A 24162-nucleotide genomic window follows, 5' to 3' on the forward strand; every position below is an offset into this window, starting at 1 on the left:
AATTGAAACTGGTAGTGGTAGAATATAATATTATAATAAGACGGCCGGCATAGTCCAGTGGTAACGCATTGGACTGCCATTCCGAAGGTCGCGGGTTCGAACCCGGCGTGCGCAAATAAATTTTATTTGATTAATTTGTGTTATTTCACAATTAATTAATTAAAATAACATATAGTATATTTGCGGCACGTTCCAGAGTGGAAGATACTACCAGTATCGCCCTGGTGTAAGACCACCATTCAGAATTGAAACGTTGCTCCAAATGGCTTTAGCCGTGTTTAGTGACTAGATCTGAATAGCCAGGTACTTCCCCACCTTCCTCTTTCCCTTCCCCACTTACCTTCAGCCTCACAACATCCCCCAATTGGGGATGCCATAGTCTCACTGGCTCCAGACGGGAGCAGTTGGGACTCTTGTGAGGTATTCACTATAAAAAAATTAAAAAAATTGATGGTTGATAAATAACAAATTTAATAATCTAAACATCGTGCCAATTAAAAAACTCTATGCTAAAACCATAAGTATTTTAACCCATAAAAATACACTTGATCTACTAACGAACGTACCTAACAAAATCACTAGATCTTTCAATCAAAAATACATCCAACAAGAAAAAAAGAAGACAACTTTTGGATAAAATTTTTAAATATAAATTTTTCGGTACATCAATTTTAAAATGAATATTCCCATCGAATTTATAAATTATAATAACTTACGTACCGAAACCAGACTTCTCAAACTATCGGATAGAAGAGTTCTAACTGATATATTATTTTTATTCAAAATTATCAAATCTCTCATTGACAGCCCTGAATTATTGGAATTAATTTATATGAATGTACCTGCCAGACAAACTCGAAGCATAGACACTTTTAAATGTAACAATAACCTCAATACTAACTACTCTTTGTACTCACCAATTCCAAGAATTCATCACTGCGCAAACAAATATTGTAAACTTATCGACATATTTGGTATTAATAACTTTGAGAGTTTCAAAAGGCAACTAATTTTAGACCTATTTGCTAGTTATTAACTTGTAATATTTATTAGCTTTAAAAAAAAAAGGTCTAGCCTTCATACTTTGATTTACTTTACCATATTATTTTCTAATTACCTTATGAGTAAATTATATTTAGCTATTTTATCCATGTACATGTTACACTTATATACATATACTGTCAACTTACTATGTAAAAGCCCGATAGGGCGTTAATAAATAAATAAATAATAATAAATAAAGAAATTTCATTTACTACGGCATAAATCTTTGCAATAATTTACCACTCTCCTACAATAAACAAACGAATATCAAAATATTCAAAGCGTTCATACAAAATATATCTGAGACACAGGAAGACAGGGAGACAGAGAGACAGGGAGATAGGGAGACAGAGAGACAGAGAGTCAGAGAGACAGTCAGACAGGGGACAGGGAGACAGGGAGACAGGAAGACAGGGAGACAGGGAGACAGGGAGACAGAGAGACAGGGAGACAGAGAGACAGGGAGACAGGAAGACAGGGAGACAGGGAGACAGAGAGACAGTGAGACATTATGATATTCAATTATGTTTAAACAAAGAAAAAGATACGGTCGCATCTAGGATTTGAACCAAGGGCATTATTATCAAACTACCAACATTGAATATATTGTTGGTATTTCTTAGTCGAAGTTATGATACAGTTAAATATAAACGAAAGAATTAGGGTCAGATTAGCTCAGTGGTAGAGCAGATCCCCGGCAAGACTAAGATCCTGGGTTCAATTACTAGATGCACTGTATCTTTTTTCTGATTTATCTCTTTCAAATGTTCGTTTGAGAATCGCTAATATTGTCTTCAATGATTTAACAAACGATAGAATTATTTGAAAATTCGAGGTATTATTTATTAGTTTAGAAGTAAATGCTACTTTAATTTTAATGAACATTGGGTCTCAGTAAGCGTGTTTTACATAAAATGACAAATCGTACACTGTATACCAAAAATAATTAAAAATACAAAAAAATTAAACATACAAATACCTCTAAATCACATTAAAAAATTGATGGAGATCAAACACAAAAATCACATCTCAAAATATAAAAATTGCTACCGACTGAACTAGTATCAAACATCCAATTTAAAAAAAAATAGCGCGCAAAACAATTTTTTGTTGGAAAACGAAAACCGCTAATCATAATTCACTCTAGGAAGTGAAGAAAAAAATTACGAAATATTTGAAATATTCACACAGTCTGAAAGGGTTAAACCTGCACAATGCAGTAACGCTGTTTACTAACGAACATTTTCCGCGGCCGTGCTATCACTAGCGAGCACATATTGTAATTGACTAATCAGTTGTGGGCAAATTATATACAATATTTGTTATGTAGCGAAAGTATCAATGGCAACTACTGAACATCGTACATATTGTACAAGGGTTGGAATTTCAGTTGCATTAGGACAATATGTTTGACGAGACAATACCCTATAATAAAGCCAGAATCTTAACGACTTAAGTGAAAAAGCCGTGCACAAAAATATTCAACGTGCCGCCCTGGTGTATTGAAGTTACTAATTCATCGCCTAGAAAAAGTAAATCTGGTGCTAATAGCAAATTTTTTAGCTTAAAGACGTTTTATAAAATGTTTTAATGGTGAAGTCGTGTTTTTATTAATCTTAAATATAAATAACTTAGACCGGCAAGGATCCCTCTAGAAACATTTGAGATTTTAGTAATACGTTCATCAAAAATAATTAAAATGTGAGCGTCGAGCAAACCCCCGTTATTGGAGTCTTATATAATAGATGTGGCTTGAGACATATTGACGTTCGTCAAGTAGACTCTTGTAGAAATCCTGACAAGATAAGCTGACCAATTTCTGAGCATACTGAAATACCGGCTTTAACTAGTCGACAAGTAATATTATTTAATCGACACTTCCATAAATATTAACACCACGATCACAGATTAAATATGTGGAATTTTTAACATAAACGAGTCTTCATGAAATACTCGTAAATCAAAAAAATGTTAGCCGAATATAAATCAGCATTCTATTCGAATACTAATAACAAAATTGATTAAACAGGTACTACGTAATGCCCAAAATAACCATCATAAATAAGTGATTCGTATATTTATCATCTAAAGAGCATACTTTCATGTTTTAACAAATCAGCGCAAAACGCGATTCACCGAAGAATCTTACAAAATAACACTTTTGTTAAACCGAATATATATATTTTTAATGACAAGAGTTTTAATAATGATGCACGGGTAATATTACTCACTGAACCTATATATAAGTAAGCACATAAAAACATTATAACTTACTGCATATTATATAAATAACTTGGATTATTAAAGCATAGTAAATTAACGGTTGTTCTAATAATATTTAAAAAGTACAACAAATATTCCTCTGAAACCTTAAATACAAATTAAACAGTTTTAAAGAAACTATCGATTACTCCCGATATGTTTGACTGCTGATCAAACACACTAACAACAAAAATATGATCAAACGCTGACGAGCCGATATTCGCCGGTTACACCTAGGTCTCACAATAACTGTGAGATCATTCAAGCAACACATATTTAGGATTGTGTAATACACACACGTAGTTAAAAGGTATACAGTTCCAACAGCGATGTCCTTCAGAAAAGTCATTTAGAAACAGACGTACGGCCGTTGTTCCCAATCCTACTGATCAACTGTTGAACTGAAAATTTGGCTCAAAATTCCTCAAATGCACAGTAACGCTCTTCCCAATGCAAATTTTTATCAAGCTAGAGGAACCAAACAGCTGGATTAACCTCTGGCTCAGTAAAAGGGTTAGTTAAAAAAAGAGTCAACATAGTGAAAAATGACAGCGAAATGTCGAACGTCATTTGGCTCACGCATTCTTTTTTATTATTATTTTTAGTATTAAATGAATATGGACAGTGAAGAATAAAATATTAATGATAATATTTAAAATAGATATTGTGGAATGGACGAACGTAATGGACGGTAATGTAGGGTTACACAGGTGGCGACAGCCAAACATTGAATGACAACGATTTCTTTAACCGTTTTCGATTGTCAAATGATGCCGGATGATGTTGTAAACCTTATAATATCCATTTTCTCATTCTGCGTGAAGTTATTGCTACTTTTTTTACACGGAAGAGAAACATCAATCGTCATGTTTGTATTAGTGTATTTTCGCAGGTTATTACGGTACTTAAAACAAATCATCTGGATTAATAATAAGTCAAATATTAACTCATCAACATTAACGGCCGTTGTTCCCAACATTTCGAACGATCAATCTCAGGGTCCGATCAGCCAAGTGATTTATTCAGTAACGTTCGATTCGCCTGTTTCCAAACATCTTTACTGTTGACTATCTTAAGTGGCCATGCCCACTTTCATAGACAATAAAATGACATCAAAGTTAAAACTTTCAACGCTAAATTAATATTGACGAATTAATTATTGTATTTATAATTAATGCATATATTTTTTTAAGTACTGTAATACGTAAAAAGATATTTTATATTAAAGCGTATGAAATATGTTAAAAATAAAGTATTAGCTTGACTTTATTGCCACCGTGCCTTGGGCTCGCAAATATGTTTCACTCTGTTGACACTTTTTATAAGTAGTCATTTACTGAGGCAAGCTTAATCCAGTAGTTTAGCTTTCTTAAATTGGTTGATCACTCAATTGTCACTTTTCCGTTGGAAAGAGCATAGTTGTGCGTTTGAGCAGTGTTGAGCCAAAATTTCGGCTCTGCAGTTGATTGAGAATTGGGAAGAACGACCGTTAAAGTTCTTACTTTAATGTCATTTTATTGTCTATGAAAGTTGGCGGGGTCACTTAAGATTATCAACGATTAAGGTGTTTGGAAACAGGCAAATCGAGCATTACTGAATAAATGGCTTGGCTGATTGGAGCCTCAGATTGATCGATCTAAAAATTGGGAACAACGGCCGTTAGACCTATACTCAGACCTAGATGTTTTGTCTTGCTTACACCTATTTATTATCAACTATCCATATATAATATACAAATAAGAAGGTATGTGGATGCCGGAGTTACTTGGCTTTGTTTTAATACAAATATTAGTGGGTCCGGGCAGACGTTGTCCTGCCACAGACCGCCTTCTATGTAGGGAAGTTGAAATTTGAGTTTGTATGTATTTTTGGATGAGAAATCGCAAGCACCACCTATCGTGTCCAAAAATATCATATCTTTCAAGCTAGAACCTAGTGTTCAAACACAATAGGTTCACTGTCTACAATAAATTTAGAAAAATCTTTTCCTATCCCTTAAAACATAATTTTAATACTTCTTGGTGAAATTGTGGACACTTGACTTTCAAAATAATCACAAAATTCCTGTAGTTCCTGATTTCGGAAAACTATGTGTCAAATCCGAGCAAACTGGGAACTTCAGCTAGTTAGTGAGAAGGGGACAGCATATGCAATTGTATTTGTATTTTTTATGGTGTATTAAGTTAACCGAACTTTTTATCTGTCGTAAAATTATCTTTTCTGAAGTCTAAAACCAATTATGAAACATGCAGTATGCAAGCAATGCACTTGTGTTAGTAGGTACTGTTTTCGGTCAAAATTTTGCTATAATCCATCGCGAACCATTATAGTGGCAGTAGGTACTAACGTCAACAAATTCAAAGTGGCGGTGATAGCCGATGTCAATGTCAAATGTGACGGGGATTCAAACAACCACGTTTAAGCTTATAAAAACACTCAAATAAAGTCTTTTAAATTAAAATCAATGTGAAACTAAATAGATTTTAATTTAAATGTTCAATGAATTGACGCTTCATTGAAAGGTAAAGGTTAACGAATATAATTCCTCTGTCATCCGTCCATTGGTTGCGAGATTTTACATAATTTGAATAATTGAATTCAACTTTGACTCTAAATATTAAACAAACAACTATAATTTTGGTCTCGGCTTGGACAAATATGTGCCGAAAGCACTGAAGAAACATATCTGTAGAAGAGTGTTGTAGTCGTGCTGTGTGCTAGAAGTAGGGGAGACCGGGGCCGGTAGGCGAACTTTTTGTTTTCCATAAATAAAAGCTAAACGAAGTAATCAAAACTTAATGTTTGGTATCAGTTAGAAACATCGTCAATTAAGGAACAAGTTTTGATACCAATGAACGACAAAACTCTTCTCGTTTCTTGTTTCTATGATGTTTTTTGGAAAGCATTTCGCATTCGTCTATTTACCCCTTGGCGGGGGTTGGTTGACGAATACCATAGGGGTAAGTTGGCGAAAGCTTTTATTGTAAATTAAATAATCAAATTTTACAAATAACACATATAAGCATTAATTACTCGCCTGAAATATCCATACAAATTGAAAATATCTCCCGAGTAAAAATAAATGCCGCTGACGGGAATTGAACCCGCACCTTCTGATGTCCGGTCAGGTGCTCTGCACCATTGAGCTACGTCGTTTTATTCCCGACCCGCCAAATAATTCAATATGTACAAGTACTTCAATCGACAATTACTGCTTATTTTTTTTTTCACCTGTAAAAAACCAAATTTATTTTTGTAGGAAAGGCTTTGTTAGTGTTGAATTTCCCACTAGATGGCGTCAAGATATATTATATCTACATTTTTTGGTGAAATATTTTGACTTTTCAAATATTATTATTTTTTTAATGATAAACTAATGTTTATAAGAGAAGGTTTTATGCATAGCACAAAGGAAAACCAATTATTATAAGCAATAATTACTCGTCAGAAATAACTCGGCACGACTGGACGGTATACGATGCAGCGTTGCCCGCGTGGTGGAATGTACCAGAACTAACGTTTAAATGACCGTTCGTCAACAGGCCTTGGTCTACCCTAAGGTCAATTTTATCTTACTTCTGATAAATCGATAGTCAATTGTATTGGTCGTTCCCAGTGGTAATCTCAAATGGCTACACTTCTAAGAATTTTCTGTTCAGTTGTCGAATGACGACTTCTAAGAATTTTCTGTTCAGTTACGAAATATTCTAAATAAAAATACACTAAAAACGGTATACTTTTCTTTATGCCAATCAATTATATCTTACGGTATAATAGTCTGGGGAGGATGCTCAAACACGATATTAGATCCATTAATTAAAGCTCAAAAATTGATAATGCGGACCATTTACAAAGTACACTATATTCACCCCACGAAGGACTTATTTAACGACTTCAAAGTACTCAACATAAAATCCTTATACGTCAAAAACATATCCTCCTACTATAAATTCAAACATACGAAAAAAATATTTTTGAATCGACCCATAATACAAGATATTCCAACAAATCGAATTATACTATTCCCCCAATAAAAACCTCAATGGCACAAAGACAATTTAACTTTCTTGCTCCAAAAATATTCAATAATTTAACGTTAGAAATAAAATCAATAGCCAAATACGACAGTTTCAGGAAAGCGCTCGGGGATTTTTTGATGTGTGATTGTTATAGTGTTAGTAGCCTATTCCAAGTACTCAGATAGAGGTGTATATATTGTTTATATGCGTGAGGATGCGTCATATGGGTGTATGTATACATGTGCTGTTATATGTATATAGGTATGTCTGCTGCTATATACACATGTGTGCTTGCATGCACACATATTAAAAATTATATATATAATTATGTACATTTTTACAATCTAATGCTAATTTACTTCTTTCTCCTTTCTAATTTCTATCTTCTACTTTTTATTACAATTTTTCTAAAATTTTAGCTTTATCTATAGTTACTAATTTCATATGTTTACACTAGATTTCATATTTCATACAAATTAATTACACTCAATTGGTCACCATGAAACAGGCAGCCGCCTAGTATGGTGATTCATTATATCTACTTTATGTAAATTTCATAATAATGTAACATGTATTAAATAAATAAATAAATAAAAAAAAATGTTTTTGAAGTAGAAACAAATTTGTAATAATTCCGTATTCCATTATTTGGGACATAATTCATTTTTTGATATGGGTATTTTAATCTGATTTTAATATCATAGCATTACAGGCTGTTTTTTTAAAATTCGTAACAATAAATAATGAGCTTTTAGCAAAGAACTTTTGATTGGGTTAAAAAAATATTGAAAAATAATAAATTGGTATTGCAACAAAGTTACACAGGCGTGAAATTTAACGTACCATTGCCAAAATACCCACACTACTACAATTTCTATCCAAATCCCCATAAAAATTATAATTATGTGAAAACGCAAAAGAGTCCCAACTGCTCCGAACCGTCTGGAGCCAGTGAGACCATGCCATCCCCAAGTGGGGTATTTTGGGAAGATAAAGGTAGTGGGGTTGGGAAGGTGATGAAGCAGATGAAGGTCGGGAAGTACCTGTGTTCAGATCTGGTCACCAAACACGATCAAACCATTTGAAGCAAAGTTTTTACTCTGATCGTTGGTCATTCACCGGGGCTATACTGACAGTTGGTAGAATTCTGATATAACATATTTATTATACTGGAATATATCAATTAAATTGATATGGTAAGCGTTCAAAATAATAATTTATGTAAATACTGCACAAGAGTCTCAACTGCTCCCAACCGTCTGCAGCCAGTGACACTATAGTATCCCCAATTGGGGTATGTTGTGATACTGGAGGTAGCGGGGCGGGGAAGGAGATGGAGAGAGAAAGTGGAAGAGTACCTGGCCATTAAATCTGGTCACCAAAAATGGCTAAAGCCATTTCAAGAAACGTTTCAATTCTGAATGGTGGTCTTACAACAGGGCTATACTAAGAGTATCTTCCACTCTGGAACTTGCCACGAATGTACTAATAAATTGTTAAATAATACAAATTTATCAAATAAAGTTTACTTGTACATGCCAGGATTTGAACCAGTGACTTTCGGCTTGCTAGTCGAGAGCCTTACCCCTCGACTACGGAGGGCGTAACAATGGTTGGAAAGGGAGATATATAAATATAAATATTTGAGGGAACGCGTTAATATTAAAAACTCGTTTATAATACAGCAAAAATCTCTCGAAAAATTGCTATTAAAGATACACTGTGAACTATTTCATGCTTTTAACATATTAAATAACAGAACAAAACTGGAGCTTTCTTTTCGGAGCTCACTTTGGGATTTTTTTCTATCGGGGAAATTTCATATAATTACCATTTCGGCTTTAAAATTTGTTGTGTTCCCACAAACAGTTCTCCAACTCGTCGTGGAAGGAGATTTTAGACAATAAGTTCTTTATATTAAATCAGGGATTTATTCAATACTTTTCGTATTACAAGAGTGACTTCGATGGTCGACCTAACTAGGAGCTGGCTAAATGAGATCTGCATATACCATGTTTGTCTGGAAGCAGCCTAACTGAGACTAAACGGCCGTTGTTTCCAACATTTCGAACGATCAATCTCAGGTTCCGATCAGCCAAGTGATTTGTTCAGTAACGTTCGATTCGCCTTTTTCAAAACATCTTCACCGTTGATTATCGATTAGTGACCCCGCCCACTTTCAAAGACAATAAAATGAGATAATATTAAATTAACATTGACGAATTAATTATTGTATTTATTATTAATGCTTATATTTTATTTAAATACTGCAATATATCAACCGATATTTTATATATTTTTAAGTAAAAGTATGTAATTTATGGCACCGTGTCTTGGCGTCGCGAATATTTTTCACTCTGGCGTCGCTTTTAATAACTAGTCATTTACTGAGGCAGGCTTAATCCAGTAGTTTGGCTTCCTTAAATCGGGTGATCGCTCAGTCGTCACATTTCCGTTGGGAAGAGCGCAGTTGTGCGTTTGAGCAGTGTTTAGTTAAAATTTCGGCTCAACAGTTAATCAGTAGGATTGGGAACAACGGCAATAAGACTACTAGCTGCCATCTTGCGGACTTCCAAGCAAGCTCTTTGCACTGCCCTCTATGAGTGCATTTGTGAAGCTCTTAGCTAACTCACTTCAACACAAATGTATAGATATATCTTCAAAAATTACATACATTTTTAAGGGAACTTAAAAACTTATAGCGTTCGAGAGAAATCTATATGGATAAAAATATTAATGTTCGCTTGTTAATCTCCGAAAGTTCTTCCCCGATTGCTTTGAAATTTTGACACAACGTTGCATTCGAATATGCGTGTGTTTGTATATACCTATATTATATAGATAGATGGATTTTTTTTGTTCAACAGAAGCATCTGTTGAACAAAAATGTTGTTTTGAAAAACAACGCCATCTGTTGGACATAGCAACGCGTGACGGGGTACGGTTTTTCTTTTCTTCTCTACTGTATAGTAACTAACTAACCATCACGCCGTTTTACCGCAGGGGTAGGCAGAGAGGACGGACCGCCAAGCAACTTGGTCTTGGGACACACTTCTTGCCTCATACACATTCATATTCTTCTATTATTCTGACTCTTGACATGGCCCGACTCCAGTATCTGATTCACTTGATCGTGCCACACGATCAAGTCTTCCTCGGGCGTCCCCTACTTCTGCTACCATTCGCATTTGCATCATATATCCTCCTTACACGCCTTTCTTCGCTCATTCGCTCTACATGCCCAAACCATCTGAGCGTCCCTTTCTTAATCTTACTCATTACGCTTACATCAATCAGCCTTGCAATCTTAGCGGATCTCCACATTCCTCACTCGATCATACATGGGTACTGTATAGTGTAATACAATTATTTTTTTTTGCATCCAATGCTACACATGATGAGAATATGTTGTAAAATGTGGCAAGGATTGATGACCTTACTTTTTTTTATTCTATCAATATGCATTTTATCTTCACAAGCGAAACACACTCAGATTTTCTGTTTTATAGTTAAGATTGGAAAATTTATTTCAAAGGAAACACGTGCGGTGGAAATTTTGTGTGGGAAGAAATTGATGCTTTGAATTAAAGAAGATGGCGACTGATTTCTTCAAACCATTTGACCTTTGATGAGAATGGTAATATTATGCTAATAGTAGGTATGAGGAAATGCAAATTCTACTTCTATTTATGCTTCTGCTTTGCAATCTTTGCATCTTTTATCTACGTAGGTACTTTTTACTTATCGATCGGTATTAATTTATACTCTATCACGAACTTACACACAGCGGTTAACTGCGTGAACAAAAACTTCTCGTATAAATGTCCAGTATGGCAGCATCGCTATTATTCTGGGTTCCAATGTGATGCGCGTTGCATTTATTCAATTTCTAGAACCTAGTAGTGGCTGCCACTATGTATCTATTCATAAAAATAGAAGTATTATAGTGAAAAGATGTTGTTTTTTTACCGCTTGATTTTTATAGTAATTATAAAGTTGAAACCTTCGGATTCGTAGTCGGGAGCCTTACACTTCGACCACGGAGGATAACAAGATAAGAAATTAAGTATGTGAGAGATATTATCATAATTACGTAGAACAGAGATAGTAACTGCCACAACATTGTAAACAAACCAGGAAAATGAGATTACAGTCCCCCGTTATTATAGAAATATTACCTTGCAAACTAAACAGCGGTGCGGATTTTTTCATACAAAACATAAATTTGCATTTCAGGCCAAAATATTTTTAGTTTTTTTTTAAGTCAAAAGGTATAGCAAATATCTAAGGTTTGCATTCGTTCATTAATTACTTATTCATTTACGAAAACAAAAGCGAAATTCAAACAGATGTATGAAAAAATTATTTAAACAGGAAAATTTGATGGGCGTAAATTCAAATTATATACAACCATAGACATATGAATATTAGTAGATCTGCCCTAAGTGATTAAAAGCGTATTATCCCCACTCCCCATACCGGTTCCATTGGAGCCGGCTGTGCTCGCGTATGGCCTCAAGTGAAATTTGAAAACGTGACGTCATCATTCTTGTGCGAACTATGGTCGAGGCATCATCGGTTCATTTTACGAAATAACACGGCAAAATGTTGACTTGTACTATGAAAACTTGTAAAAATAGATGTGAAAAATAGAATAAACCCAATTGTCGTATTACATTCCATATATAAGCATTATTTTACTTTAATCAGTTGTTACTATCACATCGAGAAACGTCTGGACGCGAAACACAAAGCTGGTTGGTTGCTGGGAAGTAAATTATGAACATTTATAAAAGTGTCTTAACTAAATACTTAAACGAAATATTCGACTCTGAAAATAGAACCGAATTTTTTTGCCGAATTTGGACTTCGCAAATTTGTTCATAACGTGGCGAGTAATTTGCGGTCCCATGTAAAAATGTCTATTCATTCAAAAGCAGATTTTACTTTTAAGAAGTAAATGGTGATATTATAATGCGAGATGCCTATTTACTGTCAGATTGATTTATTGACGAATCACAGTCAGCTTCACTCCCTTCGTTCTTCAACAGTTGATTTTACCCCTCGCCATTATCTTCTCGTCTATTAATTCCTATGTCTGTGTATACAACCCATTTACGCAAATTTGTTGTGTATAAATTCAAACCTCTACCCAAAAATGCCTTTCTATGATAATTAATTTTTAATTATACTAACACAGTAAGAGGAAAAGATTATTTTCAAAATAATTACGGCTAAGAACAAAACCACAAAAATGCTTAAGTTTCCTCTAAAATCAGGTAAAATTGAATTCTTTAAGGCTAGTGTATCAATATTTAAAACACAAATTAGACAAATAGTCCATATTCGTTTATAATATTTGCTATACCTTTTAATTTTACAGAAAAAAAAATATTATTCACTTTGTTTGGGTATTTCGGCCTCAAATCCTAATTTAAGTTTTGTATGAAAAAGGCCGCGTGATCGTTTCTCTTAGCTTTATGCTGATGATGCATTAATGTGCTTGCCTGGAAGAGGAAAAAGTGTGAGAAATCATGATAAAAACATGGTTGTTTACCGTGGTAAAAACAACCGTTTAGCGGTCGAGAATTTAAATATCATAACGCGATTTTTATCTGGATGACAGCGTAACGGCAGTTGATTGATGGAACTGGTGGCATATTGTATTATTTATTTTGTAATATTAAATAACCAGACAATATGTGAATTCCTCCTAAAACCGCCACAGTGATAAAATTTTGCTGGTGCAATGAGGAAGGACTTGGCTAACGTGGGATTGAACTGGTTCTGGGTTGATCGATCATTTCAAACCGGGTCGATCAAGGTTCAAAAGACTGGCAAAGTGATCGGGTATTTAGAGATGAAAAATGCTATTGATTGAGCGATGCGCCACGATGTATGTAATATACCAAACGCCATATACCAAAAATGAAAACCCTATAAAACATGTTTTTTAATTTTCACTATTTAGAAGGATAAAAAAAAAATATTTTTAAAGTTATTATTGAGAAATTAAATAAGGAAAAGCCGATACCAAAGCCTTATCTACAATACAATTAAAACAACCATTTCATAATTTTCCTTTGATAACCAGGAAAAAAAATTATAAATACATCTCTTAAATAAAAAATGAAAACGAAATATTTTCAATGTTATCGTTTTAAATAGTAAAATTTCAAAAATCTGTATCAGTCTTTTAAGATTTTTCAGATAGGTGAAGAAGAATAAATTCTCCCGTAACTATTAAAAGTAATTTTTTCTACATGTTACAGTAGTTAATGTAGGTACCTTTATTACATAACCTAGTTATATGGTGTGTTAGTATAATCTAATAAATATTATTTATTGACAAATTTTATTCACAAACAAGGGGACCATATTAGGTCCCTTGGTTTTCTCTATCTATATAAATGATATTACGACATATTTCCACAACGCTATTTATATTTTATAGATATGTCTTCATATAAGCTCCCCCGACTGCTGTTTGTATCTGCAAGCAAGATCTTACTTGATGTACTGACTGATTAATGTCTCAGAAATAAGCTTTTTCTCAATATATCGAAATGTTGCAAAGTCACATCCACACGCAACCGTGTGGAAATATCGCATGATTACGCCATTTCTGGATCGCTACCTAAAAATAAAGATTATATTCGTGATCTTGGGGTTCTTTTGGACTCTAATCTCACCTTTGAGAAACAAGTTGATCATATTGTCACCAAAGCAACCAAAATTCTAGGTTTTTTACTGAAAATAGGCAAATTCTTCAGCAACACTAAGACCAATCTGGTTGTTTATAATTCACATGATCATCCACACCTGGAATTCCGTTCATAGGCTTGGAATCTGCGCTAAATTGCTTATGTCAACAGCTGAGAAAGAGTTCAGCAGCGATGTCTAAAATTCCCCAATTTGATATCATTCATATACAACTCTGACGACGAAATCGTGTAACGTTTTCAAATCACGAAACTACTCAACAGGAGGCTTGTCGCTGATCGGATGCTCCTTTACAAAATTATTTACTGATAAATTTGACTGCCCGGAGTTAGAAAACAAAATAAATGTCCACGCACCGCTTCGATATAGCAGACAGAAAACCCTTTTCTATATTGACAAATGTAACACCAATTCCAAACAAAATGAATTTATGAACAGAACCAGCAGTTGGTACAGCAAAAAACTTGCAAATATAGACATACGACATTCACTGCTAGTTACTATCGTTACAAAAGTTCATTGTATCACATTTTAGGTGTGAATAACACAAAATCATGATGATTAAATTAATTGTAGGTCTATTACATTTGTTCTACTTCCATTTTAATACTTGTTACTTAGTTTGGCTTTTATATTTGTGACTTAGTTCTGCTTTTTATATTTTAGTCTCTATTCTGAAAATACTTAGTTGTGTATTACCAATTCAACCATCTGTGAACATTCATATTTGGTGTGTTTCTTTTTCATCCTCCTTTGTATATTAAATTAATATTAAGGCTATTTATTTTCCATGAAATAAATTAAAATGATTAGATAACGAGACACAGTGAACTGTAGTGAATTCAAGAGCAACATTCCTGAATTCGGGATTTAGCGACCCAGGCTAAAAAAACGTGTCTCATTGAAAAGTACGTACTTCAGTGACCGGTTAAAATATGGAGGTATAAATGATCCAAAAACCAGGTCCATGCATGGAACTAATTCTTTACACAGTTACTTTTGGAATCTGTTTACAGTGGCGGAAAGGTTTATCAGTATGCTAATGGCTAAAACTACGATCAGATTTGGATACTAGGTACAAACTTGCCATCTGTACTTCTCTTCAACTAAATTAGATAGTCACTCGCCACGCACTGAGCTGACATCTCAACGATCAAATGTAATCGAATCTTTTTTATGACAAGTAACCCGATCACTCATTGGTGGTTCATGATCGGGTTAAATGATGAAATGGGTACCTAGTTCACGATCGATCCAGTACTAGATTGAATCCTGGGGGGGAAACCAAAGCATTTGTCCCCTCAGAAGGGTACAATTTTAGGTGATTCGGCTTTCGCCGCACGGGCTTAGACCATCAACTCTGTACTTTTGATATTTTTATTATATTTCCTGTGCCATGTCTTTAATGTAATCACGTCCTTCCTTCTGCTCATCGTTAATTCTTTTTTCCCTCAAAACTTAATTGAGTAATTGGATGTGCCGTATATATAAAAGGTTGTCTGGGGTTTCGATACTAATTGGTGTTCTAGACGCATTTCAAGACGATATCGAATTTTGATTGCCCATTCCGTTAATGGTCTCGAGTGGCCCCAATATTCCGTAAATTAATTTAGGGATTGGTCCGCCCTCCGCTTATTTTAGACCCCCACAGACAATTAAACTTACGTAGGCCAGGAGACTCGGCTCTGAGCTAAATGGCGCCTGAAGAAGATGGTATTTAGGCGCCTTTTGAAATCAGATAAATTTTTACAATTTGCTTTTGAATTATAATACTTTTAAGTCTTCGTCAGTCTAGGATATTTGTTTTAAGTGCACAGACTGAAGGCAACGATTTCTTATGTTTCCTGACAAGCTTTTAGTAAAACATTATCACGATGCCAAAACATGTCTTCATTGAAATTTCTCATTTTTTTAGAATAAAAATAACAATATTTTCGCATTTTGTCATTATATATTATTAAAGTAAATGCAGGTGCATGAACACGTGTTCCGATGTATTGGAATTTACTAAAAGTTTATCAGTGAACGGCCTACAAACCCGTTTTTAACCGGCTTTTGACAATTTGCAGATATCTCTAATTAGTATAAATTAAAGTCGCTATCAGAAAAGCATTTAGAAAATTTCTTCCGGAAGGCTTACATTTATAATACATACATATTATATTTACAGAATGTAAAGAAGAATCGATGTTTTAAAATCAAGTTGTAAAAAAAAAAATTTCGGGTGCTTAAATTGCTACATCAAAATAATATTTCCTTGGTTATTGCCCTATTTGACCGATCCAACACACAATGTTTCTATCTGTCAGATTAGGTTAGGTTAGGTTAGGTTAGGTCAGGTCAGGTTAGGTTAGGTAAGGTTAGGTTAGGTTAAGTTAGGTCGTGTTAGGTTAGGTTGAGAGGGAAGTACACAATGCGATTGTTAGAATGTCGTTTCATAAATCTTCATCATCACGGCGTCACCCCAGTGTAGGATTTGGCCTGCCACACAAAAAAGAATCTCTCCACGGAAAATATAATATTTTATTTTAGTGTACATACTATCTAAAAAAAAAGAATTATTTAACCAAAAAAAAAATCTATCTACATAAAATTTTATTGTTTTAATGTTTTACCTACTTTGGCATTTATATTTTATTGATAATATAATATCGATACATATGGATTGCAGGCCGTTTCCTAGTAATTTTTTAGTACGTTCTTAATACATCGGAAAAGTGTTCACGACACCTGCACTTGTCCTGAAAATGACTAAATGCTAAAATATTAGATTTTTCATGAAAACGTGAAAGTTTATTAGGAATTCCTGATAAGTTTATCAATTCGTTAATGACCTGCAATCCCATTTTTAACAGGATTTTGAATACTTTGAAGATATCCTTAATAAATTAGCAATATTTTGTATCAGTAAGTTTTCTTTATGTCAGTATTGATAGTGTGCAAAATTACATCGAGCAGTTTAAAAATTCTGCTTTAATAGGTCGTAAAAGCGTATAGGGTGGTTTGTCGAAATTTCATGAAGACGGTGACCTTTATACCTTTTTGAAGGTCAAGTGTGCAAAATTTCATCGATCTCGGAATAAAACCATAGATTCATACGAAAAACCGAGCCATGCCGCCGCCACAGGCACTCTTTTGTAATATTTTATAAATAGATAGATATTTTTTGTAGCGTTGCGTGGTAGAGGAATAGCGCTTTTTTATATTTAAAAATATTTAAATACTAGTTCTGAAGAATATCAAAAATGATTTCTTAGTTGTTAAATTTTTTAAATATTATTTTAATTATTCATTATTTTTATATGAGTTCATTTAGGAAACATATTTGTGGACTAATTTTACACATTTTAGTGAACATAAACTAAAAAATATATGTTTCATTGGGATGACATTAGTTTTATAAGCGCCCGGTCCTGTTACACCATCTTGAATTATAGATTGACAAAAAGCGTCTTTAAATATGCATTTAATTCTAAGTAGTCATTTATTCAGAAAATGTATCAACTGTCTAAATATTTAGAGCGAGCGCGCTAATATTAAAAAATTGTGAAAATATTTAATAAAATACGACTGGTTTCAAATAGAGCAAGAATCTCTCGACCAATGCTTTAGTTGCATTTAAAGATACACTCTGATTTTTTTCATGCCTAGGCCCATAACATATTAAACAACAGAACAAAACTTATTTTTAATAACTTTGCGTTTTTTTATATAGAGGGAATTTCATATAATTTTCAATCAAAGATAACATATATTTTTAAGGGAACTTAAAAACTTAAAAAGTTCACAACAAACTTGTTATAAATCGGTCTAAATTGGGTATGCAAGGGCTTAAGGATAGGTACTATTAGGTCGGGTTCTTTCACAGAATTTGAACAATTCATCGAATTTTAAAGTCGATTTTCAAGTTCGGTAAAGATTCATTTCTTTTATTCATTTATTTAGGAAAACCAACAGATTTTTTTACAATTTTAATAATAAACTTATAAACAATACAAATAAAATCTAATGACAGATTTTCATATAAACATGAAATTGTAACAAAAAACTAAGGGTCAGTTGTAAATATTAAATAAATCATACAATAAAATATAAGAACACAAATAAATAACAATATGTAAAAACAAATTATCTTCACTGCACTAACAACAGCAATAATCACTAATATATACCTACAATAAACTGAGCAAATGTTAATGAGTCTAGTTTTTGCACTGTTAATTCGTGGTGGAATTCCATTGTAATAGAATTAAAATTAAAAAACTTTTTCACTTTGTTCCACTTATTTATTATTACCAGGACCGGTTTCATCCTACTACTTAATCCATAGACTATTACATGTACCACTAAACGACATAAATTACAATAATGAATTAAAAGTTATCAAAACTATTGCAGAAAATAATGGTTACGATAGCATAATGATTGATAATCTAATAAAGAAGAAGAATAAAAAACTCACCGTAGCTTCAATTACATATGGCCTTACGCCGGACAAGGAAATAGAAACAAAACAATGGACTAAAATACCGTACCTTGGCAAAATATCAAATAAAATTTCAAAATTAATAGACAGTGATAAAAAATGTAAGACAGCCTTTTATAATGTAAATTCTTTGGGTAAAATATTTATAAACAATAAAGATAAAAGAGGTAATCTGGAAAACTCTGGAGTCTACCAGGTGAACTGCTCGAATTGCCCCGCGTATTACGTAGGACAAACAGGAAGAGCAGTATCAACCCGTATAAAAGAACATTTCGCTAGTTGGGTTAATCAAAAAGGAGATTTATCGAACGTTGCCTTGCATCTACTAGAAAACCAACATACTTTTGACAAAGATAGAGATGTAAAAATCCTTCATGTTTGCAACAAAGGACAAAAATTAGACAGATTAGAGTCACTAGAAATCAATCGCTTAACGAAGAAAATAGATCGTAAATATGTTATGAATAAACAGTTGGAACATAATGCTCAATCACCATTAATTTACCCATTATAATTCACTTAGAATAATTTTACTTCAGAGAGCAGTGGTATAATTTAAGTATGCAATTTAAAGATGTAATAACCCAAATATGTGGGGAACCCTAATAATAATAATTATTTAAGTGCTATCAATATTTGACAATAAGCCCTAAGCAACAAGGAGGGAATATCCCAACATTACAAAAATAAAATATCAGAAATCACAAACCTTTTTAATTATATAAATTCTTTTATATTCATATGAACTATAAATATCTACTTGCTTTGTAACATCATTCATAATTTGTAAAAATAAACTTTATAATTACCTAATGTACCCTAAATTAACAAAATAACTCATAATACCTACCTCAAATTAACAAAATAGAATCATTCATTATATATAAATAATGTTGTGTACCCCTGCCTAAGTTTGTATAAAATCAGTAGCATAAGAGTTTCAACTACCAGTCTGAAAATGTCCGTAGTAGGATGAAACCGGTCCTGGTAATAATAAATAAGTGGAACAAAGTGAAAAAGTTTTTTAATTTTAATTCTATGAGCAAATGTTTATAAAATGAATGTTTTGCAACTGAACAGGATTCATAGCAACAACATGACAACTTAAAAATTATATATTATATGTTAATTTCTTACATATTTTTTTAAATGCTCTTAAATTACACGAAAATATGTTTATATTATTATAATTCTTGTCAAATAAGTTACACGCTCTAATTATAAAAGCGTTCATAATGACTACTAACTGATATGTACCCGGCATTACAACCCCGAGTTGTAAATGATTTGGACTAAAGTTTTAAGTTTGTGAATTCTAGTATTCTAAGCATCGACTTTTCTCTGCTTTATATAAAGACATTATTCATGTATTATATATATAAACGTTCCGGAAGAAATTCTATAAATGATAGTGAAGATCCTATCAAAATTCGTTGCCTTTAGAAGAAATACGCGCACAAACAGACAGACGCGGATAGCGAATTTATTTTATACTATTTAGAGTCATTATTAGCTACTTGTTTCAGATGAAAGAAAATAACAGAACTTTCATAAAACTTGAAGCAAAACTGTCAGTTTGATAATGGCCTCAAAAGCCGAAACAGCTGTTACATTAAAAACTGTAAAAATAACAGAAATACTTGCAGAACTTAATAATTATTATAACATTATTAAATTTGATTTATTTTAAATTTATTTAAAAAATTAAATGGACTTCTACGAATCAAACACCAAAACAATAAATAAATTGAATTTTAACTTTGAAATTTGATGAATTGTTCAAATTCTGCGAAACAACTCGTTTTTAGAAAAAAAATTCTGATTGTAACTTGTAACTAGTATTTGTTTGGAAACTATTTATGGTAGATTATATACAATTTTCATAAATACATAACCACATTATCTAGTAAGATGGTACAATTTACAAAAAAAAACAGTTTTCAAAAAAAGTAAGTTATTTCGAAAATAGAATCATCTGGTGCACAGCTAAAATTTAGCAAGAAGTTAACCTTACACAACATTGTTAATTTTCTTTTTAATCCCCATCTGGCCGACCTCACATGTGTTTCTAAAATAAGTATATACGTTGTAAAACGTACAGTATGTAATGCGGCGCATAACGCTTGGTGAGGAAATTTTAATATATTTCCTGTATTACGAGTAATATTTCCACCGCCCCTCGCCTTCGAGTCATGCTGTTCATTCGCCCCCCGCGGGGGTTTGTCGCGCCCCGGTGTTTTAGCGACCACAACAATCATAACAGTGACGAGACCACTTAACACCGCCACCGGCCAAATTGGAGGACAATAATATTATATATACATACGACCTACATACAGGGTCTCACTACACCAGTGTTGGGGTAGGGGGAATACCCTTGTACAGGGTGTACATAAGAGCACGTACCCGACGGATTTAACCAAAGATTCGTGAGCATATTTGAAGTAAAAGACGTAGACAATATTAGCGATTCTAAAACGAAAATTTTAAACAGAAAACTCTGAAAAAATATGGTTGCAACTCGGACCTGAATCCAGGATCTTCATTTTACCGGGACACTGCTCTACCAACTGCGCTAATCCGTCCCTGTTTTTCTTCGCTAACATTGCCTTCAATAATTACATATTACAGTTTGAGGTTATAATCAGTGATTAATTTAAAAAACTTATGTCATGTAGGAGTAGATGTCATCTTGCTGTTTTTGAAGATGTTTTTTTTCAATCGAGAACCAAGAAAAAATGATTTGATATTTTCACCGCCAAAAGTATGATAGTTATCTGTTTTTGGGGTATTATTCTGTGTAGCGTTACCTCCTTCTTTATCCAACGTTTCGGAGAGCATTTCAGTATCTATAAATAGGGCAGAAAATTGACGGCTGCACCAAAACAAAACGCAGTAAACCATGTTGAATTATACTATTTAGCCAGCTCTTGAAGTATTGGCAGCACGGTATCACATATATATATACATAAGCACACACTTCACCTGTGTGTTCTGTCCTGATGATGGACATTGTAATGCTGTTTGAAATGTTGGCTAAAGAAGGAGGTAGCTCAGCACGGTATAATACCCAAAAAAATAACTATAAAACAAAAAATGTTTACTTTTTAAATGTTTAGTAAAATAAAAAAAATAAAAAATTAGATAGGTTTATCTAAAAAGACGCTGTCTAGATTGCATTTAGTTCGGGTTGAATCTTGCGATCATACATAAAGATAGTTGTGAATAAAACCAAATATTTAATTTTCTCCAAAAACAAAAGAGGACAACCAATGAATGAGCATATACTCAAACTACATGAATGTCAAAAAAAATTTCCTCAATGTTCCTGCTCGATTATAACTCAAACCAAAAGCATAAAATATCTTGGTATTGAAATTGACGATAAACTACACTGGGATTCACACATTGATCGAACTTCAAAAAAGTTAACTAAACTCATCAACTTCTTCAAAAAATTACGGAACATTTTGTCAGCTAGGGATTTAAAGAGAGTTTACTATGCTTTATGCCACTCCAAATTGGAATATGGAATAATAGGATGGGGCTCAGCAGTATCAAAACATATAAAACAGCTGAAGGTAACTCAGAATTGCATCATAAAGACCATACTAAAGGTTCCCACAAGGACGTCAACAACAGAAATTTTTAAACAATTTGACGTTCCAAGCATACAGAAAATCTATGCCAAAAACATTTTGGTACAACACCTCAAAAATAATTCTCAAGAAAACACCTCACATACTCATAAAACCAGAGCCAAACAAACAGAGATACTAACTATACCAAAGTGTAACTCTACCTTTGGACAAAGAAGCTCTGAATTTTTAGCAGTAAAGGTATATAACAAACTCCCACTTAGTATCAAACAAATCAAAACAAAAAACAACTGCATTAAGAACATTAAATCTTGGCTTAAGGAATTACCGGAAAAAGAACTTACTAGCATATTTAAAACATCGTCGTAGAAGTTTCTGGAAACCCTTACCCAAAACATGGAGTCATACCATAGAAGTCGCTGAATAACTTATCCAAAACCTAGTCCCCCTCAGCACAGGATTTCCTAGTGAGGAGGACTATGAATATAATCAACATCTATTTTTTATATATATATTCTTATAAAAATTTAAAAAAAATGTATAATATAGCTACTAAATAAAAAAAAAAATAATAAAAAAAAGTTGCCAATAAAAAATGTGCGGTGAAAAAATGAAGACATTGTTGGTAGTTCTTATTCGAAGTATGATACAGTTAAAAGTGACCGAAGGAGATAGGGTCCAATTAGCTCAGTGGTAGAGCGGTGCCCCGGCAAGGCAAGGGTCCTGGGTCCGAGTCCTAGATGTGACCGTATCCTTTTCTGATTTTTCTGTTTCAGATTTTCGTTTAATAATCGCTAATATTGTCTTCAATAATCAAAAAATGTTTCATATAGGTATAGCCGCCGACAACGCATTCTGGCGGACGACAACAGTACCGTTCTTTTATATTTTTCGAATTTCGTTTGAAAGTAGATAATATTGATTTCAATGATTAAGTTATTAAATTTGAGGTTATTCTCATTTAGTTATTCCAAAAAAGAAAGAGAAAAATATCCTAGACTTGTGGGAAAGTCAATAGATGTCGCACTTAAAAAAAAAAAAAAAAAAATATATATATATATATTTACCCAAGACACTATCTAGATGGTATTTAGTTCGGGAAGAATCTTTCAATCACACGTAAATATAGCAGCTAATAGAAATATGTGTTAAGAAAATTTAGATGATATCGGTAGTTCTTAAAAAGTGACCGAAGGGAATAGGATCGGATAAACTCAGTGGAAGAGCACAGCCCCGGCGAGGCTGAGGTTTTTGTTTCATATTTTCGCCAATGATTAAATATTTTAATTTGAGGTTTAAATTATTAAGTTATTCTAAAAAATAAAAAAAGGTACCGTTCTCACAGGAATATATTTGTATTTAGTGAAATGAAATGTCATTCGTCGAAGAGCCACACAAAAAACGAAAAAACTTATGAATAATGGTAACATTTTAGCCAAGGAACTAACTCATGAAAAATAAACAAAAATCCTTGGACAAATAATTAGGTAATTAATAGCCAAAAAATATATTAATTTTCCTTAAAGGGTTATGGACTCATATTGAATATAAATAAATTGATGAGTTAAGGTGCTAATGGTTAATAAAATTCCGATAATATTTGAGAAAACTCCATACCTATTGGATTTCTGTTATCAAACACCAAAAGGGTTCCTTAATATTTCATCGGATTCTAAGAATTCTTTTCATCAAGAAGATTTATATCTACGTCCTAAATAGCGCTTTCCAGTCCAGTCGTTTCTTAATATTCTTATCTTTTAAAAAAAGCGAGGGATAATTTTGCAATGAAATGAGAGATATCGGCTTTGTCAGTAAGAAATACTTTTTTAATCCCACTTTAAGGCGAAGCTTAATGCCAAATCACTATTTTGATTAATCTTTGTAACAAATTGGTGTACATTATGAATATCAAAAAGTATGCTTTAGATAAATTGAATGTTTTCCTATCGTTTCGCTTGAGTAGAATACAAATAAAAAAATAAATTACTCAATAAAAAATATAAATGTAAACTACTAAAAAATGTTTTTT

At 33.0% G+C, this 24162-nt stretch overlaps 1 protein-coding gene across 1 annotated transcript in view; it reads right to left on the reverse strand.

The window, feature by feature from the left end:
* The window catches only part of AkhR (Adipokinetic hormone receptor), a 146117-nt gene that overhangs the window by 33385 nt on the left and 88570 nt on the right, over positions 1-24162 (reverse strand). The window lies entirely within an intron of this gene.

This window comes from Hesperophylax consimilis, chromosome 13 (genome assembly GCF_061612785.1).
Source record: "Hesperophylax consimilis isolate HC1 chromosome 13, BYU_Hcon_1.0, whole genome shotgun sequence".
Taxonomy (NCBI): domain Eukaryota; kingdom Metazoa; phylum Arthropoda; class Insecta; order Trichoptera; family Limnephilidae; genus Hesperophylax; species Hesperophylax consimilis.